At 36.1% G+C, this 24,089-nt stretch overlaps 1 protein-coding gene across 1 annotated transcript in view; it reads left to right on the top strand.

Moving 5' to 3' along the window:
• Nucleotides 1-1,858: 1,858 nt before the first annotated feature.
• Nucleotides 1,859-24,089, top strand: part of SOX6 (SRY-box transcription factor 6) — a 472,980-nt gene continuing 450,749 nt past the window's right edge. Inside the window, exon 1 of the mRNA XM_040989053.1 lies at nt 1,859-1,939. The gene's annotated coding sequence lies outside the window, so the exon portion shown is untranslated. The remainder of the gene's footprint in view (nt 1,940-24,089) is intronic.

Genomic DNA, 24,089 nt, shown 5'->3' on the forward strand with positions numbered 1-24,089 from the left:
GGATAACTTCTTTGTGACAAAATTATAATTTATAACTCTAAGAGAATAAAATGTGAAAAATGCCTTTTGTCAGAACAAGCAATACTTATTGGGTTTTGCACATACATGTTGAGATAGTGTTATGTTATCCAAAACAAAATTCTGTTCTTGGATTCTGACATCTGAAAGCCACGAAGAAGAATAAAATATCAAAAATTAAGGATAGAATTACCTTCTGTTGACAAAACTTTCCTGTAGTTCCTTTACCTCGGGAAGTGGCATCATAGCACTCCTGGAAACTGATGAGACTGCAGTGGGGAAGATATGAGACGCTATTCCCACAGAGAAAGTGAAGTCCATTTCACAAACGTAATGGTGTACTCAACAGTGACGTGCAAAACTGTGTAGTGCCCAGGTTTTATGATCTGTTAGTCTTGATTAGAAAATAGATAACATTACCTGAGTCACTTAGATAAAAGTGAATTTTGAGGGCTAGGGAGGGGTTTATTAGATGTTTATTTCAGATCCCAACATATGTAATCTATACTGTATTTATATTCTAATTGCAGACTGGTTGCTGGTTCCTGAATGAATTTTACTTAAATCTGGTTAGCTCTAAGTAACCTAGATGTTTACTAGCTATAGTTAAAGGTTGTAGATCGAATCAAACTAATTTGCAGAGTCTAGGAGTTTTTGACTTTAATTAGAAACCTAAGTTCATTATTGCTTTCAGTTGGACACCACTCGTTGCCATCCTCACATTTTGGAAAGCATACAGCCTCACTAACAAAGTTTCTGTGTTTTCATGCAACTAAAAATGTGCTGTATTTAGACCAAACAATAAAAATAAACTACCAAGCTACCTTCTAATGCATGGGGGTTCTGCAGAGAGGAAACCATAGATATTTAGAGGCATAAAGTGACTCATTGTGCTAGTTAAAATGTTTTAAAAGCCTGGCTTCGTGTGTTTGAGTTGCGTCTGTTCCCTCTTCAGCCAAAAGTAAAGTGTGTACAAGGAAGAGATTTTTTTAATTCAGTTGTGGCTCATGCAGAATGCATGGTATCCAGTCCAGGCATCTAATGAGTTTCAAGCCTTTGTCAGGATAAAAACCGTCTCTTTTCTTACTAATTCTACTTACAGGTAGTCCGTTTGAACATATTCAGGATATTCTCTGTGAAGTTAATTGATCTGAAATTGTAGAAATAAAATAAGCATTTTAAAACTATAACTTCTAAAGAGGAAATAAGCCTTTTTTAAAAAAAGATTTATTTTTATAATTTTTTTTTTATTGGAAAGGCGGATATACAGAGAGGAGAGACAGAGAGGAAGATCTTCCGTCTGATGATTCACTCCCCAAGTGAGCGCAACGGGCCGATGCCATGCCAATCTGAAGCCAGGAACCTCTTCCGGGTCTCCCACGCGGGTGCAGGGTCCCAAAGCTTTGCTTTCCCGGGCCACAGGCAGGGAGCTGGAAGGGAAGCGGGGCTGCCGGGATAGAACCGGCACCTATACGGGATCCCGGGGCATGCAAGGCGAGGACCTTAACCACTTGCGCCACCGCGCTGGGCCCCGAAATAAGCCTTTTATAAGCCTATTTTCTTTTTATATTGAAAATTCTCATTTGTTTTTACTTATTTGCCCTTTTAGCCACTTACTTTAGACTGACAATTTTTATAAGAGCTATCTAAGATATTGTTTTCTTATATATAGAACAATGCAATAACTATTTTGGCATTGTAATTTTGGAAAAGAATTTTCAGAGTAAGTGGGAACAATTGCTTGGGTTAAAATTAATGATTTGTATTTAGAATGTATACTTCAATAAAATGCATAAATGCAAACGTACTTATCCTTTTTCATTTCATTATCTCTCCAAATTTTCAGGTCAATTTCATGAATTCAAAGGCAAATTACCAGTGATTTCTGGGTGCTGGGGCTGACGTTTTTGTGTGTGTAATTGTAAGTATTGGTTTCTTTTATGATTTTTCTCATCGCATAGTGAAAAAAATTACTGTTTGTAATCAATTTCTCAACTTCTCCTTCCTGTTTTAATTTTATTAGTTTCTTTTTAAAGGTTTTCTTAAGAGGAGTATTAGAAAAAAGTGGCAGCTGATGGGAAAAAATTGAGTTTTTGTAATTTGCAGCGGAATAGCACAATGCAGGGCCCACTACAGTAGGCCGAAAGAATAAATATCTTACTTTTTGAGATGGGGGCTCCATTGTAGTGTTGGGTTACCTTAAAGAGTCTAGTCTATATACACATGAATAATTTACTCTGATAACTTCTTACATCTTCTGGTTATCTGGACTTGAAAAGTGCTACGTGCCTGTGCTCTTAGAAAGATGTGAGATCATACAGAATTCAAAGAGCTGTCAGTACATGGGGAGATTATGTGCTGAGGAGCCAAAGACTCATTTGGTGAATATGTAATGCAGATCAAAACTGTGGTATTTCTACCCTGTTTCCTATCCCCAAAAACTCTGTTATATTTTTAACAGTGTTTGGAAGAAAAAAGGTATCTTTCTCTCAGGAAACAAGATAAATTTAAAGAAAAATAATACAATGAAATTCTAAGATCTATTAAAGTACTGTAAGTTAACTGATATGTTTGCCATATAGAGTATGTAGCAAGTATTAAAAATGTTTCTGTGAATATAGTTCTGTATTTAAATAACTTGAGTTTAAAGTATATTTCTAATTGTGCATTGTTGGAAACTGCATTTCCATTTAAGGGACTCTTACATTTGGTAACAGCAAAGACATAGGAAACTCTTTGTTAGTATAATGCTGTAAAGAAGAGTTGCGAACATACTTTTAGGAAAGTCTTTGAAAAAAAACATAATAAATTATAGTTTAAGTGATTTAAGCAGAAAAGCATCAACAACTTAAGATCAAGTTTATCTTTTTTTATGTGGTATTATTACTTGATATAAGCATTTTTGAGCCAGATTTTTAAAAACTAGTTACACATTTTAATATATTTGTAATGGTATAAGAATGAATAAATTGTTATTTTTACAAAATTGTATCAATTTATGTTTTATTATTTAAAGTTCCCATTCTTAGGTAATATAAAATTATATAAATTGCATGGTTCATTTTAATTAAACATTTGTGCAAGGTGTCATGGTGAGGATTAGGAGGCAAAGTAGATAGAGAAAGAAATGTGAAGTATCTTTAAGGACTTGGTGAAAACAGAGGTCTTAGGAAGCTGAGCTAATCTTTTTAGAACTCTAAATGAAGAGAAACAACTTGGCACCGTCTGAATTTTACCTTAGTTGCTTTGTCTTTTGCTTCTTTTCTTCTCTTAAATTGTTCACTCATTTGCTTTAAAGGTTTTTAGGATGATTCAGTTTTTAAAATAACAATCATGATTGCCAGTTTTTTTTTGACAAATGTAACCTTCAATGTAATATAGCTTATGGTTCCATCACTCAGAGGCCCCGTTGCCAGAGTTCTTTACTTCTTCCTTCACATCCTGATAAACATATACTAAATATGAACGGAAGTCATCCAGTTAGCTGAAGATTGCTTGTGACTTAACAAAGGAATAAATACTAAAAATTGGAAGCAGCAGCATTATTGATACAGTTCTCTTATGGTTATTTTTGAAGTTCAATTTTAAAAAAGACAAAGCACATAGTAAGATCTTATCTGGCCACTTAGGTAGAAGTCATGCTAGTGATGCATGCCCAAAGCAGTTATTACTAGCCTTGAGCATTTCCACATGTTAGTTTAGTTCCTTTGGTTAGTGATTTCAAGCTTTGTGAAGACCGACTCCAGACTGAAAATCTTTTTGTTATAGAAAAGTGCCAGCTAATATGACTAAGATACATCAGATAGAATGAATGTGGGCATCCAGTCCATTTGCACTTGTAATTTTTTTACAGTTGTTTTATTTACTTGGAAGGCAGAGATAGAGAGAGGGGTAGGTGCACTGGGGGGAGAGCAATGTCTTCCACCTGCTGGTTCACACCCTAAATGGCTGCAATGGCTGGGGCTCACCTCAGGGGAAGTAAATTGCCCAGAATTTCCTCCAGATCTTCCACATGGGTGGCAGGGACCCAAATCAGGTGCTATCCTGATTCCTAGCCCCATTAGCAAGGAGCAGGGGTGGAGGTAGAGCAGCTGGGGTTCAAATCATTATCCATACAGGGTGTTGGCATCACAAACACTGGCTATACCCACTGAGTCACAATGCCAGTTCTGAGTTTCTGCTTCTTTCATTTGTTATGGAATCAGCACCTCATCTATACTGATAGATTGAAGTAGCTAAAACAATAGAAATGTGTGTCCAATCTGGCCCGAGAACAAGCAAATGGTATCAGTGACAATGGGTTCTTTTATGTACCCTTATTTCCATGTCCTGGAACTGCTCATCTGCTACATGATCTAAGGCAGAAAGTTATACCTGGTGGCCATGGGAAGGCTTCTTGGTAAGTTGTGCAGAAGCCGGTGTGAGATAAGGAAGGTGGGATATTGTTTTGCACATTCATAATGAATGGGCCACACCAAGAGTGTGTGAGAACCGATTGGAATCTTATCTACTTACATCCTCTGCCCAGGTCAGAAGAGGAAAACGTTGTCAAGGCAAATGGCTGTCTTTTAAGTAACTGTTTTTCTCTTTTCCCAAAGTAGATATTGTGTAAGAATATCATGTTTTGCTTGTCAATTTCATTTAATTTTTCATTTTTAATGAAAAATTATGTATTTCTGACATCTAATTTTAATACAGTAATAAATGAATATATGTTTATGTATATATATCAAAGCAGATATAGTTCATGATATACTCTGGGTTTTTGGATTACTGAAGCTATTTTAGTAGTTTGATAATGAATTCCTTTTTATAAAATTCTTGGTTTCTGTTCTTGGTAACTAATAGCAATCTTTTCCCTGAGTTTCTGGACAATTTTTTTTTTTTTTTGGTCTGGCATAAAAAGTGCTCATTGTCTAACCCCAGGCTTGAGGTATTAATAAATAACAACAGTATCTTAAGTTGGTATGACACTTGATTTTGCAAACCTTAAATGGACTGAATTCCAAAAATTGTGGAATGAGTAAGAATTTCTTCATTTTGCCACAGTAGTGGGATCCAGCCTAGAATTCATAACATAAATGCAGCGTTCCTTCTGTAACACCATGTTCTTCTCTTTCAGACATTTTTTTCCTCTTTCTGTTGTTTTTGATCACTGTCCCAGTGTTCACTTAGTTACTATAGAAACATTTTTAAAAAATATAGAGAAAGTCAAGGAAGAGACTGTGCAGAGCCTTCTACCACTTCTTCATATTTCTAGAGAGTTTGATTCCCTCTGACTTTTTCCTACTCCTTTCTTACTATGTGTTTGCTGAAATGTTTTGAATTGTAAAGATTAATTCAGAAACAAACAAAAGGAATCATTTGGTGCAGTGTTTAAGATGTCGTGTTGGAGTGGCAGGATTCCCATCCTGGTTCCAATACTGATTTCACTTTTCTGCTAATGCGCACGCTAGAAGGCAGCAGAAGCTGGCTCAGTACTCGGGTCCCTGCCACAAGTGGGAGATTGGGATTGATTCCCCACTCCTGGTTATTGGAGGGATTCAGGATGAGCCATTGGATGGCGTTTCTCCCACTGCCTCCCCTTCCTCGCAAATAAGTAAGATAAACAAAAAAAGTTTTTTTTTTAAAAGATCACGAATTCATGTATTCATGTCTTTGTGATATTTTAAAATGGAAAGAAATCTGTTTCAAATTGAGCAGAGCCTAGACCAAAGCTCCCTCAGTGAGAACATCTGTGATTTTAAAGACAAGTAGGTCTAAGTGCATTATCTTTAAAAAAAGAATACTATTCCAGGCTAATCTTGACATAGAGCAGGTAAATAAAAAAGATGAGCTGTGAAAATCCACAAATAGGGCTTGAATGCCATTTTCCATGACAACGGGAGCTGCCCCATGAAAGCATTAATGCTGGGAATGTAAGGAATTTAAAATTGTGCCTTCTCAGTTTTACAGTTGTGTGCTCATGTTAATTAGAGATATACTGACATTTGAAGTATCTACGTTAATACACACAGCTACTATACATTTGTGAACTGTAGCCAGCTATCTAGTTTAATTGAAAGGAGTTTACGTGTCTGAATATATGTATCCATTACATTTAAGCTTTTAAATTTTGTATATTAGTATCCTTAGATGTTCTTTATGCTAGCTCTACATTTAGCTTCTTATTTATACCTGAAATCATAGCCTGGACTATATTTAATTTCCTGGTGGTGTTTTGGAGCAATATTGATGGAATTTTGAGGAAAAAAATGTTTTAATGGTGTTCTTTATTTGCTATAATTTTGAATCTTTTCCCTCTGACTTATAAATTGTTAGTTTTTCTTGCAAACCTTTGAAATGGTCTGCCACTGAAATAAGGTAGGATTTAGGTTTATGGAATTTGCTTCACTGGCTAATTTAAGCACACACACAAAAAGCTACTCTTTATGGTCACACTATGGCTTTAGCCAGAAAAGCCCAGTATTACAGACCTTGATGAGATGAGCAGTGAAGAGGCATTCTGGTTTTTCCAGGATAGCTGAATTTTCATTCTTCCATCTTGATGCCAAACCATTTATTTTAGTTTTTGATTTGCAAATGTGTTCATACTGGCTTGATGCCTTCTTGAGGTCATCTTTAACTCTAGAATTGTTCTGTTTATTTTACACTTAAAGCAAGACCTTACATCTATTTTTGCAAGCTTGTATTTCTTAAGAATCTGCCTGTCAGGAATTTTAAACATAATTGTTTTGTGCTTGTTGTCTAATGAAACTCCCACACTTAATTTTTGGACCAATCCCTGAATATTACACAAGACCTGTTAGAAAGAAGCTTCCTTTTTTTTTTTTTTTTTTTTTTTTTGAGCACCAGAACAAGCTGCTCTAAAAAGGTCTGTAATACTCTGGACTTGTTTCATTAAACCATTTTACTGGCATCATTAAACCACTGAGACCTGAGACCATTAAAACTTACTCATTACTATTATTATTATAGTCTTTATTACTTTTTTTCTCCACTGTACCAAGTTCCTCTCTTCTTTATTCTTTCATGTTGCTTACTACATATTGTGCCATCACAGCACATTCGGTAATTTCAAGTTAATTGCTCAATTATCAGTGATAGTCATGAAGCACTTGAAACATGCGCAGTGGAAGATTTTGAAAAATTTCAAAATAAGTTGGTGTGTCATAATCGTAAATGTGAAACATGCCAATATCTGCAGGCATAAAAATACACAGCCTGAGCTAGGCATTTCAGGGAAGGCAAAAACCTACTCTTAAAATCAGGGCTTTTGTCTGGCACTGAAGTGTTTCATCTTTGCTAATTTCAAACAACATGTCTAAATTTGGTTTTAGTTTACTTTTCATCTCTAAAAATTTGGTTGTGGTTTATACAGGAAAGGAGAAGTGTATTGATTCTGTTTGAATGTCTTACTGGAAATTCACCATCATGTATTCATTGTACAGTGAACTTTGGTGTGAGATGGATCTATGTTGGATGCAAACAGAGGAAGTAAAATAATGTCTTTCTGTCTGTTCTCTCGTAAGGCAGTTCCTAATTGGGGCCGGTGATAGGGTGAAGGTTGTCTATTAATGATTTATTGGAACTGAAAAAAAAAAAGCCAAAGCCTCAGAAGGACAGTTACATTTTGGGGGCTTTGGTTCTTCATCAGTAAAACCCCAAAATGCCTTTAAAATAGCTTACATATTATGACAAAAAAATTATTGCAACTTTTTTTGACAGCTAGTATTCAGTTTGGAATTTTCTCTAAACTAATATAGTGCCAACAGCTCTTTTTGAGATGCTGTTATTGTTCTTGCACATTTTTAGAGTACTGTAGTAAAGCCGAATTTACTGGCAACATGTGAAGGTGGAGTAGAACTGCACGAGAGCCAACACTAAAATGATTGAGTACCTGTTGGAGGAAAAATTCTTCCTAACTTGAGATTGGAAACGATGTGGGACTTTGGGCAACTTTTAAAGAACTGATAATAAATTTGAATGTTTTCTTAAAACATGATCTTGTTTTTAACCAAGATAAGCATAATTATCTGCCAGTATTCTTATGTAACTTTGATTAATACCAAAAGACTTGAATGTATATGGAGAAAGTGAAATAAAGCCATTATTTGAAGTGAGTGGTGGTTTTAAGCATCTAGAAGTTATGACTACCAGTAAATGTACTAAGTAAGGTACAGCTAGCTACTAATTTAAGAAATACTGATATGTGAAATATAGCCTATACTTGGGGTAAAGTCAAGTCATATAGTCACGTGTTTTGATAGAAATATTCTAGTCCAGTTTATAAAGGTTGAACAACTAGCAAAATTTAGTTTTTTTTACCTTGCATGTTACTTTCAGCATTTGGCTGTGTCTGAAATACATATTTTATGTTATTTTGTAATGTTGATATAAGTGATAATGATTTCACCAAATTTTGGCCAACTGCAAAACAGAAAAATGTGAGTTAAATATTGAAAGTAAAGATAAAAATTTTGTACTTTCTGCATATCACATATTTCTTGCTGGGCTTTTCAAAGATAAGAGGTAATTGCTCTGTGAAAAAATTAATTTCCAAAGCAGCATCTTCCATAGATGACTGGCAAAAGAAACTTAGTCATAATGTGCAATCAGTTGAAGAAATTTTTTGTACAAATGATGTAATGCTTGTTGTTATTATTGTTTGCTTAGCACTAAGGTCTTGGCACCGCAGTTACAAGAGAAGAAAAGATGGTCTCTGCCGTACAGGCTTAAAACTTGATATGTTACTAGAGAGTTTCTGTGGGTGGAGTTTTCTTTGGATACAAACTGTACTTGAGTTAGCTCTTTCTTTTTCTTTTCAACTCAGTTTCATATAAACTTAAGTGAATGAACTCATTAATAAAAGCAGATTTCCAATTTTTATTTCACCTCTGGGTTCTTTTATATTTTTGGAGCACACAAGCACAACAGAAAGGTATGTTTGACAGTTAATTATTATTTTTCTCTTTTTGATGCTGGCATCATAGATAATTAAGCAATAGGATTAATGTTACCCAAGTCCTCAGTCCTATAACTGCCTGAATTAGACAGAATATAGACTATTTTCTTGCTTAGACAATTTTAGAGCTAAGACATGCTAATAATAAGCATATGGCTTGGTTTTAATGACTGCCATAATGTTTTTGAATTTTATTGAACAAAACAAAAAAAGTAATCCATATATACAAGTATTGTTTCTCATGTGAATTGCATTTTCTTGTTGTTAGGTATTTATAACATTATTGGTTAGAATGGGTTGTTTTAAAGGTGAGATTTGCCTCACATAATTTGATGCTCGCTTTGGCACTGAGTGTATAGTCATTGTTGGCTGAAACTTTAATGAATGGAAATATTCTCAATTTTGTCCTGATTGTGGCAATACTCAAACCCACTGATTGTGTTGATTCTGTGCCTTGTTAGAAGTTTTTTTTTTCCCCTCCAAGTCTTGCAGTCACAGTACAGGTAGTTTAGAGGCACCATTTGAGAAATTGAGATGTCAACAATGTGGATATAATTATGGAAATTGAATATCAGAAAAGTTTGAAACATTTTTGAGAAGAAATTATGACTGGACAAATCTTCCAAATATGAGTCTCTAACTTCGCTGCAGTAAGTGAAAGGGGGAAAAAAAGACAAGTAAGTGACAGAAAAAATGATTAAAGTAGAATCACAAAATGAATTTTGGGACCATTTATCAGGATTTGGGAATAGTTATTTTGCTCAAAAATTGTAACTTAAAAGTATTTATACAGTTTTTTTCCTGTAATTTATTTCAAGCTTACTGATTTTAATTTAATACACTACAAATACAATTATCTGAATTTTAGGAAATATGTGTCTCCCTGGGCAAGAACTGATAAGAATATTTCTTTTTTTTTTTTTCTGGGTAAGATTACTGTGGAAGTATATGAAAATAGTTTTATAGCTAATTTTATATCTATCTATCTATCTATACCTATCTATCTGTCTATATAAATATAATATCAGTTGCATGTTTGGGAAATCTTGAAAAACTTTCATTGGGCCCAGCACGATAGCCTAGCAGCCAGAATTCTTGCCTTGTATGTACTGGGATCTTATATGGGCACCAGTTCATGTCTCAACTGTTCACTTCCCATGCAGCTCCCTGCTGAGGGCCTGGGAAAAGAGTAGAGGATGTCCCAAAGCCTAGGGATCCTGCACCCATCTCTGGGAGACACAGAGGAAGAAGCTCTTGGGATCAGCTCAGCTCTGGCCATCGCAGCCACTTGGGGAGTGAACCAGCAGACAGAAGATCTTTCTGTCTCTCTCTGTAGATCTGACTTTCCAATGAAAATAATAAATAAATTAAAAGAAAGAGAAAAGCTCTTTCATTGTAACTATGACTGAGAAATATCCTATAGCCACTACAACAAAGAATTATGTGAATTAGGTTTCAAATATGTAATCTGATGTTTTTATCTTTGGGGGTTGGGATGCTCTTTCGAATCTCTTTTTTCTAAAGTGATTTGTAGTGTAATGAATCCTTTGTCTTCTCCTTCCTTTCTACTTTCCCATCCTTTTTTCTCTCTCTTCTGTCCTTTATTTCCTTTATAGAATATTTTTTTTTAAATTCTGTATGTTGCGTGCCAGATTGTACATATCATGGTAGTTCAGAAAGATTGTGGAAAACTGTAATTAAAATATGAATTATTTTAGCACAAACATTTTTGAAGTCTATTCTGTGCAAACAAACTGAGGGAATGTTGGCTTTAGTTTACCATCATGAGGTGATAGATAGGATAATGGATCAGAGAAAATGGTTGCAACAGCCAGAGTTAGGCAGTCTGAAGCCCAGAGCCCCTTCTGGGTTTCTCATGTGGCCCAGGACTTGCCCAGGTCATAAGCCAGGAGCCGGGTTGAAAGTGACACACCTATGGGATGGGATTCCAACACTGCAGGCAGAGGCTTAGCTTGCCCTGTCACTGTCCTGGGCCTCTAAGATTCATTTCTTCGAAAGTCAGAGAGGGCCTGGTGGCGTGGCCTAGTGGCTAAAGTCCTCGCCTTGAATGTGCCAGGATCCCATATGGACGCCGGTTCTAATCCCAGCAGCTCCACTTCCCATCCTTCCCCCTGCTTGTGGCCTGGGAAAGCAGTCGAGGACAGCCCAAAGCTTTGGGATCCTGCATCCGTGTGGGATACCTGGAAGAAGTTCCTGGCTCCTGGCTTCGGATCTACACAGCACCGGCCGTTGCACTCACTTGGGAAGTGAATCATCGAATGGAAGATCTTCCTCTCTATCTCTCCTCCTCTCTGTATATCTGACTTTATAATAAAAATTAAAAAATGAATCTTTTAAAAAAAGAGAGTAAGAGAGACACAAGAGAAGAGAAGAGAAGAGAAGAGAGAAATTGATTCATTGACTTTATTGGTTCCCTCTTCAAATGCCTGCAATATCCAGGTCTAGCCAGGCCAAAGTCTGACTCCAGGAACTGCATCTGAGTCTTTGATGTGTTCAACCAGAATCTGATCAACTGTTGTCTTCCAGGTGCATTAATATGAAGCTAGAATGGATGCACAATGATAATGGGATATGAGTGTTAGAAACAGCAGCCCAACATATGCTGTGCCATAACCTGAACCTTCTAGTACCATCTTAAAAAATATTTGAGAGAAAGAGAACACACTCCTATCAACTGATTTGCTCCCTAAATAATAGCTACAGGCAAAGACTTGGACTGAAACTAGGAGTTAGGAATTCAAACCAGGTTTCTCACGTGAGTGGCAGGAGCATAACTACCTGAGCATTGTGCTTTCCAAAGTGTGTTTAGTAGGCAGCTGGAATTAGGAGCCAGAGCTGAAAATTGAGTTGAGGTATTCCCATGTGGGATGTACAAAACACCTGTCTCCTTGTGCCATCTTTTAAAAACCCCTTTGTTTATTTCTGACTGGTTTTCAGAAAGGGAGGAAATGTAATAAGTATGAGAGTAAATGCAAGGTTTGTCTGATCATATTGTGCAGGAAGATTTAGGCTTTTAGTAATGTTAAATTTATCTTGGCTTTTAGTAATGCTATGTAGCCTTGAAGGCACTACACTGAGGATTACGGATGTGATTTGGTCAAATTGAAAGTGGGTATATCCAAGATATGTTGAAGAGATAATATTTAAATAAACAATCAAGTAATTGATATATATGTATTTGTGTGTGTATATGTATGTATGTATATATATATATATATATTTATACACATTTATGTATTCATTCCCAAGGAACTACAAGAAACAAAATTTTTGTAATGTGAGCCTAAACTGTCTTTACCAGGATGGAATTAGAATCTTGAAGCTTTGGCTATATGGGAATTTGTCACATGAATCCACCTGATTTAGTTGGAATCATGCTTAATATCATAATGAGAAGTGGGCAGTATAATTGGCAGTCAACCTAACTTCCAACTTTAAAGATGTAATTATCTGTGTTCCCAACCTAAGGCAAATCCTCTTCCAGCAGCAACTGTTTTCTTCCTGGTAGAGTTCTTAGTAACAGTTGGAAGCGAATTCATTTCCATAGATATATACTGCGTATTAACTGTAGTTAAAGCATGGTATTGGATTCTGCATTGGAAGCAAATTCAGATGCTCAAAGTCCCTGTCCTCAACAAATTTAAGATTTATGCATAGTTCTTAAAGTTTCCCTTTTTATACTTGGTGTCTAACCAACCCAATGCCTGGCACAAAGGAGGAGACAATATTAATCAGATTGCATTGAATGCAGAAGAGGAGATATGCAAAATAAGTGAAATATGATTACCTATGAGGAATGTAAGTACTTAAGTAGAAAAATGATTATCTAGAGAATTTAATACATTGTCTTAAGACAATGTAAATTAGGAAGAAGATTTTTTTTTTATGTTCTTTGAAAGTTGGACAGAATTTTGTCAATGGTGTTAGGAGAGAAGAGGGGAGTATCGAGTATCCTGTTAGTGAGAGGGTTAAGTTGAGTATAGGTATGAAGTAGACAAATAGGAACAGGTAAAGATGGAAAAAGGAGCAAAGAGGTTCAGGTTGACTGAGGCATATGGTGTATAGGCTGGAAGATTTAATGTGACCATATTATGCCTTGTGAGAATAAACCAAGGCATTTGTTAGATGACTGGGAGACATCACTGTCAAATATTCTAGTGTTAGGAATTTTGCTTTTGAGAAATTAATTCATTCAGTAGCTGGTAGAGTTGATTTGAGGGGACAATAAAACTTGAGCTAGAAAACCAGCTTGTAAATGCTATTGTAGAAATTCAGGTAGAAGTTAAAAGGCTTAAAGAAGATATCAATAAGAATAAGATTGTATGTGGTGGGAAGCATGATGGAAGGGAGTGAAAATGATTCCTATTGTTTCTTTTTAATCCTTGTCCCCATTTTTCCGTCACAGTACTGTATTTTTTAGAAGGGAGAAATCCTCGTATTGAATATCTTGTCAGTGTTCAGATCCCTGGCCAGCTCATTGGTTAAATCTTTATTGAAAACTGAGAATTTTTTTTTCCCAAGGAAGACTGGGGAAAAGATGCATTTTTAAAGATATATGCATTTATATGCATTTATAAAGATATCCTTAAAGATGACATTGCTTCAAGGATTCAGAGGCATTGCATAAACACATACACAATACAGATATGTACAGGCATAAAGACAAAAGCTGTTAACAGTACTAACTGAAGTGAACAGGCAGGACTTGTTGATTTCAGAAGCATAAAATATAACACTGGTAGCATGAAATCGAGAAAAGTGAAGATAGTAAAGATTATGGAATTCTTTTTAGAGGCTTATTTACTATTTGAAAGAGTTACAGGAAGAAAGGGAGAGGGGAGAGAGATGGCATTTTTATCAGGTGGCTTCAACACAGTGATTAGTTTTAATGGTGTTCCTGAAGATGAAGCAGGTGCATGCAGAGTATGGCTACACAACTACATTCTGTCCTTGACCCTAGAAGATATAATTGTAGTAAATATTATAGCTAAGATACAGCCCTCTTTATTTAAATTTTTCAAGATAAGAGGGAATACTGCAAGGCAGTTTGACTTACTAGTTAAGAGAGACATATTGAAATAAAAGTTAAAAGAAATAAAAGTTAAACTTTTCAAAATAGCAAAATAAAATTAAGAAGACTTGTAGAGGATTCTACTCATCCATGTTATCATTTAGATTATAACTACTATAATTCATTTATTCAGTTATGCTATAAGAAATCAAATTCTGGACATGAGGTGGAATTTAAAAAAGCAAATGCTTCCTATACGTTTTTAGATATTCTGTGGGGGGTTCCTGCCACCCCAGGGATCTGTTGTGTGACAACTGTGATGGTAGTCAAAACATACAACCTCCTTGAGTTTTAGCTGTTTTACCTATGTAAAAAAAGAGTGTTATCTACTGCACACATTTTTTTTAAGCTTTTTGAACTATAAATGAAGTACAGCAAACTGCATGCTTTACTTCACAAAATTTGATATATTTTGAGATAAGCGTATACCAGTGAAGCCATTTCCAGAACCAAGATGTTGGGAATATCTATTATCCCTAATAGTTTATTCATGATTTTTCCAGATCCCTTAGTTTCTGTACTCCTTCTCTGACCTCATCTATAGCAGTGATCTGCCATTATTATGTTTTAGTTTGCATTTCCTGGATTGTCTATGAGTGGAATCTCACGGTCTATATTCCTTTTTGTCTGCTTCATTCATCTTGTTATTTTGAAATTCTACTTATTTACATAAATATTCTTCAATTTGAATATACATATGGGGTTTCTGTAGTTTTGGCTATTAAAAATGAGGCTGCTGTGATCATTGTCTTTGTGTGGATATATGCTTTTATTTCTCTTGGATAAATATGTAAGAATGGAATGGCAAGGTTAAATGATGTATATTTAATTTCATTAAATCTTCCAAATTTTTTCAAAAATGTGGTTGTTCCATCTTACGTTCATACTAGCAATATATTTGAGTTCCAGTTATTCCTTATCTTTACCAATATTTGGCACTTTTAGGCCTCAATTTTATTTATTCCAGTGGTTTTGAAGTGGTCCTCATTGTGGTTTTAATATTTTTCTAATGAATGATGCTGAATCTCTTCTTATGTGCTTATTTTGTGTCAATCTTTTTAATATATCTTAAAATCTGTAGCAATTTTTTTGTGTTGGTAGCTTCTTCATTTAATTGTTACAGTTTTTGGTGCATTCTAGATGTAATTTGATTTTCAAATATGTTTTGAAAATGTTTTCTGCTAGTCTATAACTTGCCTCTTGATTTCATTGTCTTTTTAATGAGCAAATATTTAAGTGTTTTTTTTTTTTTTGAGTACTAATTTTAAAGGGCAGAGTTATATAGAGAGAGGGCCAGAGAGAGAGAGCAAGAGAGACATTCTCTCCCATCTGCCTGTTCACTTTCCAGATGGCTGCAACAGCCAGGATTAGGCGAGGTGGAAGGTAGGGGCCAGGAGCTTTGTCTAGGACTCTCTCACAGGCAAATATTTCAATTCTGAATGAATTAAATTTATTATTTTTTTCATATTTCATGCTTTTTGTAATCAATTAAGAAAGCTCCAAAATTCAATTTCACCAAGACTTTCTCCTATTTATTCTTTGGTAACTTTTATACTGTGAGCTTCCTAGTCAGATCTCGTTAATTTTTGTATCTGGGGTGAGGTAAGTTTTTTGTTTGTATTTTTGCTCATAAGCATCCAAATGTTGTATTTCTACTGGTTGGAAGAATATACATTCCGCATTGAATTTCCTTGCCTTTTTTTTTGTGTGTGTACACACACACATTTGTGTACACATGTATAGGTATATTTTTATATAAACGTATATATGTTTATTTCTATAGTCATTTTCTTGTTTTATTAATCCATTTGTCTATTTTTTTAAATGCCATCACCTTGATAACTTGATTACTACAGCCTCATTAGAATGATTTAGGAAGTAATTTCCTTCTCTTCAATTTTCTGGAAAAATTTTTATATGATAGGTATCATGTCATTTTAAGTGCTTGAAAGACTTTATCACAAAGCCATATGAACTTAGAATATCTTTGTAGGAAGGTTTTTAACTACATTCCACTTTTTAAAATGAATATATGAACTGCTTAGGCTATCTATTTCATCTAAGTTATATGTTGTAAGTATGTTTCTCTTTAGTCAAATCTGTTAGCATGAAATGGTTCGTAATTCCCATTTATTGAGATTTTTTTTCTGTAACTTTTTGTTATGTTACTTTAATTAGGTTCTTGTTAATAAACTTAAGGCATTGATTTTTGAGGGTAAATATGTTAGGCCAAAAAAATACCACAGGTAGCTGGAGCTGAGGATTAGCTTTGATTTTTGGTAGAATTTGCAAGTCCACAACTTGTTGATCAATCTTAAAATACTCCAATCTTGCATATCTCTTTCTCCATGTGGAGGATCTTGCCCTTCTGGTTCTGAGCCTCTGCAGCTTCTTGTTCTTGAAATAAGCACCAGTGATATGGTTTGAGATTTTTGCACTGTTGTTACCAATTTCTGTGGAAGTAGAAATGACAAATTTCTGCTGTGTTCTACACAGAGGAACTCAGTTGAGGGTAAGAAGTCCAGTTACAAGGATCAAATAGCACACTGCGGCTCAGCTGCTTCAGCAAAACCAGAACCTCTAGTACCAGGTGAGGGTAATTTGAATGGTGCCAGCAGTGATGTTCCTCACAAGTGGGCTCAAGTGTTTGCTTTGTCCATCCCTCCCCCAACCCATTACCAAGCAACTTCTGAAGCACATCTTCAGCCAGTTGGTATTGAGACATTTTATCAAGCTTGGCCACCCAGTCATCATTTCTGTCACCAAAAACTGATTCTGTGACTATAGCAAAAACCTTATTATTATCATTATTTTTTTCAGTCCCGGATTTAGGAGCTAGATCCTTTCTCTTAAGGTGACTTTTCTGAATCTCATAGATCAGGACTATCTCCCAGTTTCTCTCACTAGGACAGTATTTTAGCTGAGCTGGGTTTCCTTTCTTGGGTATTTTTAGCCTTGAGATTATTCATTTATATTTTGCCATTAGCATTATTAGCTTTCTTGATTTCAGGTTTCTTAATACTTGCTTTGGAGCTTTTTTAACCTGCCATCTTGTAAGATGAAAGAGAGTCCTTAAAATTAAAAAAAAAATTGTATATATGTGTGTATTTATTTGAGAGAGAAGAAGAGATAGATACAGAGAGAGTAATGAAAATAGAAAGAGAAAGAGAGAGGGGGAGAGAAGGGGAGCAATACATAGAACAAAAGAGAGATTCTATCTGTTGGTTTACCCCCCAAATGCCTGCAACATCTGGGATTCAGTGAGAGTAGAACTCAACCCAACACTCCCACATGGGTAGCAGAAACCCAGACACCTGAGCCTTCACCTTTGCCTTTCAAGATATGAATTATCAGGAAGCTGAAACTGAAAGGTGGAGGTAGGAACTGCACCCTACGTATTCCAGTGTGGGAAACAGATGTCCTAACTGTTAAGCTGTCAACTGCTGGGCTGAGCATTTCCTCTATTATGATTATAATACATGTGGGCTGCTTAGTGATACCAGTATCCTCATCTCTGATATGACTATGAATACAGCATATCAGCATTTATTATTTGTTTTCCGTTTTATTTATTAATAATTTATTTTACATTTTGATTATTTCCTTTTCACTGCATACTTTGCTTCTAATTTGCTGCTTTTTTCCCCTGGTTTGTTAAATCAAAAGCTGAGATAATTGAGTTGGGAGCCTCTTTTTCAGTGTAAGTGCTAGTGCTATAAACATACTTTGGCTTTAGGTGCATTCCATATTTTGATATATTTAGTTGATATTTTCATTCAGTTAAAATAGTCTGATTTCCATTTTAATTTGTTCTTTGGTCCATTGTCATTTAAATGTATATTATTTTGTTTCTTAGTATTTGGCAATTTTTCCAGATATGTTTGTGCTGTTGATTTCCAATTTATTTTCGTTGTTACTGAAGAACATATTTTGTTGCAATTTATTAACACTTGCCTTATGGCTTAGAAGATGGTCTGTATTAGAGAATATTACATGTCATCCACAAAAGAATGAGCATTCTTTGTTGGACAACATGTTCTTGTAAAGTTAGTTGACAAAATTTTTCAACTCTTATTTTTTTCCTATTTTTTTTGGTCAACTTTTGTCATTTACTGAAGGAGAGTTATTTTAAATACTCTTATTAGAATTCTTGAAATTTTATGGTAATCTCTCTTGCATTTTAAAACTTTTATTAGGTAGATAAGTTTTAGGACCAATTTTTTCTGATGAATTGTTCCCCTGTGACTCAAAAAGAATTCGTCTATTCTAGTATTATTACTTCCCCTGAATTGATTTTGTCTTTTAGCCACTATAGGTTTCCCTTAATTTTATCATGAATTATATTTTTTAAAATCTTTCACTAATAAAGAACAATATTTTTTTAAAATAAAGTGGATTTCTTTTAGGCTGCATGTAATTATGTCTTGCTTTTTAAATCTAGTGTCATAATCTCTGGTGTTAATTTCAGTGTTTGGACCATTTACACTTAGTGTGATTATTAATGTGCTTATATTTAAATATATGATAATCCCCCTTGTTTTCTGTTTTGCCATAAGGTTAAAATTTTCTTTTCCTTTTTTTTCTTGCCTTATTTTGAATATCTTGGGAAATTTTATGACTTTGCTTAAATATTTTATTGGTTTAGTAATTTTAGTGGTTGCTTTAAGATGTACAGCAACCTTATACAACTTATCACAGTATTATCAAGTAATATTATTGTACTTCTATGACATGGGAATTTTACACTGGTATATACTTCCATTTTTCTCTCTCAGCCTTTGTGACATTTTTGTCTTATATATTATTTCTACATATGTTACGAACCTCAGAATGAGTTACATCTTCCCTTGAACAGTAAATCATATTTTGAATAGTTTAAAAATAAGAAAGAATATTTTGTATTTGTATAAAATCTTACCATTGCAAATGTATTTTGTTTGTGCACATTCAGAGTTTCATTTTAATGACATTACTGATTGCCTGAAGGATTTCTTTAGCATTTCTTCTGAGATAAGCTGTTGAATTAATGATATATACTTCCATGTTTGTATTTTTGGAAAATCTTTATTTCCATATAAATCTTAGATTGAGGTTTTCCTTTTTGTTCAATGCTTTATAGGCATTATTGTCTTGCATTAGTTTTCAAAATAATCTTAGGTAATTATTGTTTTTGTGTGTAATGTGTGTTATTTTCCTTTGACTACTTTTCAGACTTTTTTTTTAAATTGGTTTTAAATTTTTTAAAAATTTATTTGACAGGTGGAGAGAAACAGAGAGCGAGACCAAAGTCAAAACCAGACAGATAGGTGGCCCCTTCGCTGGTTCTTTCCCACAGGACCTCACCAGCCAAGCTGGGGCCAGGCCCAAGCCAGGAACCAAGATACCCTAAAGCCAAGGTTTAAGAACTCCCAGCTACCGGAGTTATCGCTTGTTTCTTTCCAGGTAGTGCATTGGGAGGATGTAAAATTGGGAGTGGAGCCAGAACATGAATCCATGCATTCTGGTACTAGATGTAAGTGTCCCAAGTGATATCTTTAAAAAATATTTATTTTTAATATTGTTTACATAGTTGAGAAGGCTGCATGGACTTTCAGGCCTCCAGTTAGGATGGGAAGGGTCAAAATATGGAAGAAGGTGGGTGGGACAAATGTTTCAGTTCAGTTCTTTTTTTTCTCCTGCATTCAGGAGGGGATTGGGGAAGGAGTGGGCTGTTCCTTGCTTTCAAATGGTATCAGTGCCCAGGGATAGGGAACGGTCATTTGATGACACCCTAGAGACCCCAGTGAGGGGAAGAATGTTCCCAGGGTGTTACTTGAGTGGTTTTGATAGTTCTGAGACATTGTCAGCTTCATTTCACCGGGGTGGAGAAAATCTTTCCAAGGTTTGTTGGCTTAGTGCATTCACAGACCCAGACACTTGCTGCAAAACTTGTCCAGAAGAATTGTCCTACCTGTTTTGTTTTCCATCTTCTAATGAGGCAGTCCAATGGCCTAGATGAGCTGGCTGTCGTGTCTCACGTGTGCATCTAAGCATGCTGTCATCAGCAACTGTGGAGGCCCTGTCGTGATACATGCTCTCCAAGGTTGAACAACATACATTGTGATTTTCCTTGTGGCTGGGGTTTGACAAGATCGGTGATCTAGTTAGGGAGTCCCCACAAAAACTTTTCCTGAAGTAATCTCAGATTTGTGCTAGCTAGTGCAGTGTCATGTTAGGTACGTAACCTGCACCAGCCAGCACATACACTAATGGATGTAGCTGCCTGGTCAGCTCTGCTCTAGATCCATCTCTCACATGAACTGATGAGTGCTGAGGCCTAGCCCTACTTAGCCTGCCACAGGCCTGGCCCTCATATACACCAACAGATGCCTTGGCCCAGCTAGGGTGATCCACATAGTAACCTCTACCAGGCCCACCCCAAGCCCCAGCTTTCTGGCCTGTGCTGTGGCCTAGCCTGGTCTGTCTTACATCCCATACAGCTTTTACAGACCTGTATGTGGTCCAGCTTAGGTCAACCTGACCTGCCCCAGGACTTGGCCTGCACATAGGCCAACGAGTGCTACTGCCTTAACCAGTCTGGCCTACCCCTAGCCCTAGCTCTCATGCCTACCAGCAGGAGCTGCAACCCAGCAGTGGAATGTCCACAGTGCTACTACCAGGCCTCTTCCCAGCTCTGTATCTTGTACTTTCCAGGCAGTACTATGTTTGGCCTGGCATGACTCACACTCAGTCCTGGACCTTGCCAGAGGGTGCTGTGGCCTGGCCCAGCCAGCCTGTATTTACTTTGGTTCTTGCATGTGCCAGCAGGTGCATCAGCCCAGCACAGCCTGGCCCACACCCCCAGCCTCAGTCCTCATGTGAACTGATTGGTGTTGCGGCCCACACTAATATGGTCTGCCCCACGTTCTGGCACTTCCTGGAGGGTACTGTGTCTTAGCCTTATTGGCACAAGTGGTATCTTAGCCACTGTGCCAAACAACTGCCCTGCCATTAGTTTAAGCAGCTTGGTTGGTGCCTTATTGTAGTTTTTTTTTAATTGAACTTGAGTTTTTTCATATGTTTAAATCTGTGAGTTTATGACTTTAGTCACATTGGGAAAATTTCTAGCTGGTATTCTTTAAATCTTATGTTCAAGACTTTTTGAAAATTCTGGTTATGTATGTGTATTCAGTAATTTGAAATTTACCTATAACTCACTGGATCTCTGCTCATTTAAATCTGCTTTTTTTCATATTTTATTTCATTTTGGATTGTTTCTATTGGTATGAATTCAGTTTCACATTTTCCCTTTATTTTGTCCTGCTATGTCTAATTTGTTTTAATTTTACCTAATATACTTCTAATATTTTGGAGTTTTATACTATTTTAAAAAGACTTATTTATTAGTTTTTAGTATAGGAATTACAGAGAGGGACACACAGACGTATATTTCCAACTAAAGTTTCATTTTTCAGTTGTATATGTCAGCCACCTCTAGCCTAGGTAGAAACCAGCAGCTGGGTGCTTCATCTAGGTCTCCTATATGGGTACAGGGGTCCAGTCATGTGGACCATCTTATGATGCCTTCCCAGTCAGTTAGCAGGAAGCTGATTGGAAGTGGAGCAGCTCGGACTTGAACCAGCACCCATATGGATACCAACATTATAGGCAGTAATTTTGCCTTCTATAACATAATGTTGGCTGCAGTTAAATGCTTTTCTTATGGAAAAATGGTCTATTCCTGACCTCCAAGAACACGGAGAGTTGTTTCTTCTACTACTTTTAGGTGTATCTTACCGTATCCTAGGCTTCATTAGACTCCCAGTTCTTTCTGCCTCTCTTTAATTAAGTTTTGTTTATTTTTATTTGAAAAGCAGACTTACAGAGAGGAGATAAACAAAAAAATGTTCCATCCTCTGGTTCACTCCCCAAGTGGCCACAATCCTGGAGCTGAGCCAATGCCAAGCCACAGCAAGGAACTCCTCTACTTTGGTGCAGGGTCCTAAGGACTTGGGTCATCTTCTGCTTGGGATTCACTGTCATCTCTGCCATTTGATGGAAGCTTGAAAAATTCCTTAGCCTATCTGAGTTCATCTGCTCATCTTCAAAATGAGTGTGGCTGTTGGGAAGAAAGAACATTTGTTGTATATCTGTGAAACAATGGACATGATAATTTTTTTTAAAAAGTATTTATTTACTTGAAAGAAAGTGAGAGACAGAGAATGATATTGCATCTACTGGTTCCCTCTGCAAGGAGTCACAAAGGCCAGAGGTAAGCCAGGCCACAGTCAGGAGCAAGGATCTTTATCTGGGTCTGCCATGTGGGTGGCAGAGCACAAGCACTCGGGCCATTTTTTGTTGCTTTTTCCCAGGCCATTAACAGGGAGCTGAATGAGAAGTAGAGCAGCTGGGATGGGAACTGGAGCCCATTTGGAATGTTGGTGTTACAGCATGCAATTTTACGTGCTTTGCCATAGCACTGACCCCTGGAACCAATACCTGTGAGTTTGTTTTTGTTCGCTTGTTTTGTTTTAGAAATTATTTATCTGCTGTTGAGAGATGGGAAATGTTTCAAGAAAGACATTTTGATGAAAATATTTTCACAAACCTGATATGAAGGAATTTCAATAAGTGTGAGAATGTAGTATGAAAAATTTGTGCTTTGATTTCAAAAAATTATGCTTAGATTTTTAATCAGAATAGAACTATTTTTCATAAGGATTTTCCCACAAACTTCTTGAAGTACTTTTACATTGATATTCTCATTCATTTCCTATTTCCATGACAAATTAGGACTGCTTTGCATTTTTGTGGCCCAGTACTACAGCATATATAACTACAATATCTAAGTTTCTCATATTTTGTAACTTTATTTGTAAGGCCTTATTTTAGTTTTATTTGAAAAGTAGAGTTACAGGGAGGAGGATGAAAGAGAGAGAGTTCTTCCATTCACTTGGTTCCCTTTCCAAATGGCTGCGACAGTTGGGGCTGAGCCAATCTGAAGCCAGAAGCTAGAAGTTTTTTCTGAGACTGCCATGTGGGTACATGTGGGACATCCTCTGCTGCTTTCTCAGGCCATGAGCAGACAGCTGGACGGGAAGTGTAGCTCCTGGAACGTGAACTGGCACCCGTATGGGATCCTGGCTGCAAGGATTTAGCTACTGAGCCATCCTGCTGAGCCTGCGACTTACATTTAAAACTGTCAGGATTACTGGTTAGACTTTACATTCAAGTTAAATCATTTTGCTCCCACAATTCAATGGTTTTCAGGAATGCTTCTTTCAGAGGGGGCATATCAATCGAATCAATAATGGAAGTTGTTAGATATACCAAATTGTCATGAATCTCGAACTCATTTGTATTCATTTAGGGGATTAATAAAAACAATTTTGTTTTCAATTTTTACCATATAAATGATATACAGCATAAAGTAACATTTGGAAACCATTTTCCATTTGATTTTCAAAAATAATTACACAAAGACATTCCCACTCAGCTTCTGAAAGACCACTGTTAATGTGTAGTTTCCTGCAGAGCTATTTTATGTATGTGGTAACTTTAAAGGTGATTGTAATGTAACTAAGCAGTTTTTAATTTTTTTACTAAATGAAAAATGTAGGAATCTTTCAGTTGCCTAACTCTATTAGATAATAGAACTAAGAGTTTACAGTTAATACTAAAAAACCATGATAATGTTGGAGCCATTTTTATATCACTTTTTTTTTTCCTTTGTAAGTTGTTTTGACACAATAAAGATGTAGGTAGCGTACATAATGTTGCTGATCGTGGCAGTTGAGTACTTGGTGTCTTAAGTATTGTGTGCTTAGTTGGCAAAGATCTGGAATGAGGTGACACCTGGATTTAACTGCCTCCTTACAAGAGGGCTGGTTCTTTGTATTTATCAGTGTTTGTTTGGATTTAATGACAGTTCGCTTGGTTGAGTCACCTTATTTTCAGTTCAAGACATGTGAACTCTTGGATGCTTACAAATACATTGCAAGACTGTTCTAGTGAGTCTCCCAAAACTTCACATAG

The sequence above is a fragment of the Ochotona curzoniae genome, unplaced genomic scaffold (assembly GCF_017591425.1).
Source record: "Ochotona curzoniae isolate NIBS_2020 unplaced genomic scaffold, NIBS_Ocur_1.0 contig_517, whole genome shotgun sequence".
Taxonomy (NCBI): Eukaryota; Metazoa; Chordata; class Mammalia; order Lagomorpha; family Ochotonidae; genus Ochotona; species Ochotona curzoniae.